At 40.7% G+C, this 6,974-nt stretch overlaps 1 pseudogene; it reads left to right on the forward strand.

Moving 5' to 3' along the window:
* Window positions 1-4,471: 4,471 nt before the first annotated feature.
* On the forward strand, window positions 4,472-5,586 carry LOC148023332 (uncharacterized; annotated as a pseudogene).
* The last annotated feature ends 1,388 nt before the right edge of the window (window positions 5,587-6,974 follow it).

Raw genomic sequence — 6,974 nt, forward strand, 5'->3', positions numbered from 1 at the left:
TTCAGCTGCTCAAATCATGACAAGATGCACGTTGAGGTTATTGGTATTCTGTAGATAGCCTGTCGAGCACTTGTCACCCAAATGTGCTACATATGTGCATTGTGTAGCCCATATGCGCTACACATGCGCATTTGGGCTACACATGGGCATTGTGTAGCCCATATGCACTACACATGTGTATTTGGGATCTATGCGTAGCCCATATGCACATGAGTAGCGCATTTGGGCTCTATGCGTAGCCCAAATACGTTCACATGTGCATTTGGGCTATGCATAGAGCTCAAATGTGCTACATGTGCACATGTGAAGCGCATATGGGCTACACATAGAGCCCAAATGCGCTACATGAGCGCATTTGGGCTACGCATAGAGCCCAAATCTGCTACATATGCGCATTTGGGCTACACATGCACATTGTATAGCCCATATGCGCTACACATGCGCTTTTGGGATCTATGCATAGCCCAGATGCGCATGGAATTTGGGCTTTATGTGTAGCCCAAATGCACTCACATGTGCATTTGGGCTACGCATCAAGCCCAAATGCGCTACATATGTGCTTGTGAAGCGCATATGGGCTACGCATAGAGCCCAAATGCGCTACATGAGCGCATTTAGGCTACACATAGAGCCCAAATCCGCTACATATGCACATTTGGACTACATATGCGCATTGTGTAGCCCATATGTGCTACACATGTGCATTTGGGCTCTATACGTATCCCATATGCACATGTGTAGTGCATTAGGCTCTATGTGTAGCCCAAATGTGCTCACATGCGCATATGTGCTCACATGTGCATTTGGGCTACGCATAGAGCCCAAATGCGCTACATTTGCACATTTGGGCTACATATGCGCATTGTGTAGCCCATATGCGCTACACAAGCACATTTGGGCTCTATGCGTAGCCCAAATGCGCACGCATGTAGCCCATATGCACTACACAGAACCCAAATGCGCTACATATGTGCATTTGGGCTACACATGCGCATTGTGTAGCCCATATGCACCACGGTAAAAAGTGCGGTAATATTTTCTTGCATTTTTAAAAAATAATATGGATGACCATTTGGATGGGTCCATGTAGGACCCGTATGTGCTACACATGCGCATTTGGGCTCTATGCATAGCCCACATGTGCATGTATAGCGCATTTGGGCTCTATGTAGAGCCCAAATGTGCTACACATGCGCATTTGGGCTATGCATAGAGGCCAAATGCACTACATGATTTGGGCTATGCATAGAGCCCAAATGCGCTACATATGCGCATTTGGGCTACACATGCGCATTGTGTAGCCCATATGCGCATGTGTAGTGCATTAGGCTCTATGCGTAGCCCAAATGGGCTCACATGCGCATTTGGGCTATGCATAGAGCCCAAATGCGATACATATGCGCATTTGGGATACATATGCTCTATGCGTAGCCCATATGTGCTACACATGCACATTTAGGCTCTATGCATAGCCCAAATGTGCATGTGTAGCGCATATGGGCTATGCATAGAGCCCAAATGTGCTACACATGAGCATATGGGCTACGCATAGAGCCCAAATCCGCTACATATGCACATTTGGGCTACACATGCGCATTGTGTAGACCATATGTGCTACACATATGCATTTGGGCTCTGTGCATAGCCCAAATGCGCATGTGTAGCACATATGGGCTACGCATAGAGCCCAAATGTGCTACATGAGCGCATTTGGGCTATGCATAGAGCCCAAATGTGTAACATATGCGCATTTGGGCTACCCATAGAGCCCAAATGTGTGCGTGTGTGTGTTGGTAGGAGTGAGAAAGAGAGAAGGGGTAGGGAACTCTCTCTCTGTATCTGATTTCCTCTCTCTCTTTCTCTCTCTCTCTCATTGCCATGTGTGTGTGTGTGTTGTGTTGTGTGAGTGCATGTGTGTGTGGGTGGGAGTGAGAAAGAGAGAAGGGGAAGAGAACTCTCTCTCTCTCTCTCTCTCTCTCTCTCTCATCAATGTGGGTGTGTGTGTGTGTGTTGTGTGCATATGTGTGTGGGTGGGAGGGAGAAGGAAAGAAAGGGGGTAGGGAACATGAGAGGGAGGAGAGCAAGGGAGCATACCTAACTCTCCCTCCTCTCCTCGTGTGTGTGTGTGCGTGTGTGTGTGTGTGTGACAGGGGGAAGATGGGGGGAGAGGAAGGGGGAGAGTAAGGGAGGGGAGCAGGGGCATACCTGTGTGAGCTCCTCGAGGGTTTTCTTGCACCGTGTGGCAAAATGAGCCCATGGTGCAGGGAATACCCTTTTTTTTTAAATTTCCAAGACCGTGGTAATAAGCGCGGTAATAAGCATGGTAATATTCGCGATAAAAATCGCGGTAATGAATCGATAAGGTGGAAGGCCTCTTTCTCTCTACTCTTCTTCAATTTCTCTCTCCTAAGCGCGGTAAGAAGAGAGGAAAGCTCCCCATCCTCTCATAGTGGGAGCTAGGTGATTGTGTAGGGCTTATTTTAGCCTCTAGGGAGCCAAGGACACTATGTAACCTAAAATATGTGTAGGGGGGTCTTTATATAGCCTCTAGGGGGCCACATGACTATATAGGGCTTATTTTAGTCTCTAGGGGGCCAGGTGACTATGTAGGGCTCATTTTAGCAACAAGAGGCGCCTCTCTTCTTGTAGTTCTTTGTTTGATTGGCTCAGAATCTACTAAAAATGAGTTTTACCACTCTTTTTAAGACTTGCTAAATTGCTCACATTCTCTCTCCTCCATTGGGTGCTCCTGGAATGAAAATTTTTCTCATTTTTCCCTTTCATGCTAATTCCACTTACATTCTTTCTCCTTATCCACATTATTTTGGAAGAGAATCTTTCCTTTCTTACTCAAACTCGGGTATGTCAACCTTCTAAATGAAAAACTCCAAGGGGGTAATTTTTGAGTAAGAAAATTCATACTATTAAATATACATAGTTCTCTAGGAAACTCTAAGTTCACTAACTTACCTTCAGAAAATTAATTTATATTTTCTCTCTGATAGTGTAAAAGTTCATCATATTCCTTTCTTTATGAGCTATTATTTGTCCATATATGCTACTTCTTGAAAAATATATGCTCAACAAAGAGTCTTTAAGATGTAATTTCTTTAAAAATTTCAAGAAGAAGGAAATTTTGGAATTAAATTTTGGAGAAATTGGATTCCTAAAAAACTTATTCTCTTAAAAAAGAAAAATGTCATAACAACCTCGACACTTGGATGTGTGTGTTGTTAAGAGGAAAGAAATCTTACATTGAAAACTAATGTTATTATTATATGATCAAATATTAATTTTATGAAATTAGAGCTCTATATTATAGAATTCAATGTATTTTATTGTCTAGATGAGCTCAAATGATGTTTTCCATTCAATTTGAGTGGCTGTATGACTATGTTTTGATATCGAACATGAAAGCCATGACACTTTTGAAATCACCAACGAATTACCCCTTGAGGACCTTTCCAAAAAATAGTTCTTCAGAGAACTATGCTTGTTAAATGATATCAAAATAACTTGTGATAGTTTTCTAGAGAGCTGTCATTTATGTGAAAGGTAAAGTTCTCTTAGAACTACTATAGGTAGGTCAAAATACCTTGATGTTTAATTCATCTAATGTGATCATTTCACTTTTGAATTTATGAAAATTAATGTTTATCTAGAAAAAATATCTTTAAAAATATAGTTCAAAGGGAAACTACTTTTGAAAATTTTGGATAATTTATATCTTTGACCCATTTAACATGACATTTTTCCCCTCTACTTGGACGCTCGAAGATTTTCGCCCGAAAAATGGACGTCCCGCTTAAATCCTACTATTTCTTTCACATTTTTTTAATTGGGTATGTAGTATATATAAAGGGGTCAATAATGGATACATTACACTCGCTTGGAATCTCAATGAATCCCACCAATGATACTCATTCATATAAAACGATGAGTGGTATTTTTTCTTTTCTAGACCTTAGTAATTTCCCTCTAGGAGAGACTTCAACTTTCACGCCTATCCCAGTAATGAGCACTATTGAAAGTGCACAAGTTTGTGACATCTATGGCTGACACTACGCCACTATGACCTAGCTATTTACCTACATCAGTCCCCACAATTGACACAAATATGCACAACCCATGGTGTTATAATTCATGCTAATCATGCAACACCTACACCTCCTAGGACCCCAACTACTTATGCTAATCGTGCTGTAATTCATGCTAATTGTGCAACACCTGCACCTCCTAACACCCCAATTTCTTATGCTTCACAACCACCTCATACCACTTATTACTCGAGTTGAGCCATATTGAATTTTGTACCATATCCCACAGTAGGACCCACATTCCATGCTGCTAGAGCATACACGCCACCCATGTACCCACCAATAGTAGCAACATCTCTAGTTTTGTACCACCAAGACTAACCCCACTAGGCTTTGGTTTTTCAAAATCAATACTTGTGATTGTGCCTATAGATATGACCTTATGCATCACCAGTAGTACCTACTATACTAGCACCACATCGGCTCCAACTCATCTCAATGATTTGGCAGCCTTTTCTCAGATTATGGGTAAAACCATTACAGATAGTATGAAAGAGCCGTTTGAGAGAGGCACATGAAGTAAAGCATTCCAGATTAATAAGACCATGCATAAATTCAATGAAGATGGAGATGCTAGGAGACACCTTGAAGTTTTTGAACAAGTATGTGAAGCTCTATCTAATGGTAAAGTAGGTAGAACTCTCAGAGTTCAAGAACGCACTCAGTCAATTAACCTTACGAGATTATTCTTGAAGCAGTTTGTTCATGAAGGAGTGCGTTGGGGAGTTGTTTCACAACTTCAAAAAGTTGAGAAGGAAGAAGGAGAGTCGGTTAGAGATTTCATTAGCTGCCTCAAACAGCTCCACTCTCATTGCACTGCACATGAACACTTCACGAATAACCAATTCCTTCACAGATTCATCCATGGAATTAAATATGAGGAGATAAAAAATGGCTTAGTCATTAGAGGTATCTCTAATTGGGATGACATCATAGCAAATTCTATTCACTTGGAAAATAATCTAATGATCAAGGGAAACTAAGTCTAATCCGAGGCTAAATATATTTCCCCTGTAGCATCTAGACATGATTCGATGACCATAAAAGCTAGTGCTAAGGAGCAAAAGATATTTTAATATGTCCATGACAGACTTTACCAAAGCCATCCAAGATACGCTTAAGGTAAACCATGCTCCTCAGAACACCCATATGTACCCATAAAGAAAGTAACAATGATGCTCGATATGCTATGGTATTTATAGGACTAGTGAATGCCTAACCTTTAGGGCCAAGTTTAATGGTATTTGTAACTTTTATGGAAAGTATGGTTATGAGTCATGTTATAGCACATTAGCGAATGTAAGCAAATAGAATTCCATTAGCTTTTCCTGCTCCACCACAATTACCTCCTATCATGTCTGCCACTGCTATTGAGCAACCATCGTAGTAATTGGTCATAAGGAACCAGAATGCTAGCCAGACTACACCTTTACCACCACCAGTTTTAGGACCACAACCTCTACATCCTAGAACCATACATGTCAATTGAATTCGTTATGAAGAATTTATGTAAAGGCCATATGTGCTAATATAGCATATATGGTGTAATTGGAGAGCACATGCACTCTCCTAATACACCATATACACTACATGAGCATATATGGCCTTTATACAAAAGCCATATGCATTGATGTAGCATATATGGTGTGTTTGGAGAGTGCACAAGAGCTCTAAACACACCATATGTGCTACATGAGCATATATGGCCTTCGCATATATGAATTTGCTCTCCAAATTTCCCAACTTTATGTTTATATAGTGCACATTTACTCATGTGTTAGCATATTTGTGCTACATAAGTGGAAATGAATTCATGGAAGAGCCCATGCAGCGAGTGCTTTTGATGCATCTTCTTAATACTTGTTTCAGATGACTGATGAGGACTGTCATTCTAAATGGCACCTTGGAGGCCAATTTAGCTTCACTAAGCTATTAAATGTAAGTGTCCTCATACATGCACACTATGAACATAATGTTTTTCTCCTTTTGAGTATATATAATTTACCCTATTTTTACACAATGTATCTCTTATTTTTAGGATCTGCAATCCACCTATCACACCCATCAAAGATGACCTCGATCTTCTGTATGTTTATCAAATGTGAGAGGAGATGTTTTGATTCTCACAAGTCCTTAGTGCATGCTATAGTCCACAGCATCTAGCCTCACTAAGAGGGTATGGGGCAAGTTTATCATTTCTATCTCCAAAAATTTAGTCATTCCCTCCTATAACTATAGGATTTACATAGCCAACACCTCTTTAATTTGCACCTCCTAGTAACTTGCAATCTCCTCTTCCTAGTGTACCTCCTAGTAATTTGTAATCTCTTTTTCCTAGTGTAGCTCCTAGTAATTCCCAATATCCTATTCCTAGTAATATACCGTCTCCATTTCTTGAAGGATAATGTTGGTCACCCATATGCACTTTAGAAGATATCTCTTATTGTAGTTCAAGGAATCCACGTAATTCAGGTTCTCGTGCCTCCTTCGACTCTGGTTCTAGATCTTCTCCTCAATGTAGTAGCTCAGGGGGGAAGTTGTCTACCATTCTTTGGCCATGCTCGTGAGATAGATGATGATATTGAGGCTGATAATCACGGCCTCTACTATGAGGTCTTGCAATAAAATGGGGGGCCAATTCTCAGTTCTCAATGCCTCCTTTACATAGCTAACTTAAGCAGCCTCTTGATTCTACTTGCAAGAACTACTTCTTGAATTGGATAGACCAAAATCAAGTGGACTTTGATTGTTTTTACGACACACTTCGCAACTATTTTCCCAATCTAGGAAACCAATACAGGAGGCAATTGTAGGTTGTTAGCCAAAAACGATAGAGGTGCATTATCGAAGAAACCATTATAAACTAGATACCTAGAT

This window comes from Lygodium microphyllum, chromosome 16 (assembly GCF_053477565.2).
Source record: "Lygodium microphyllum isolate KBCC chromosome 16, Lygodium_microphyllum_v1.1.10, whole genome shotgun sequence".
Taxonomy (NCBI): Eukaryota; Viridiplantae; Streptophyta; class Polypodiopsida; order Schizaeales; family Lygodiaceae; genus Lygodium; species Lygodium microphyllum.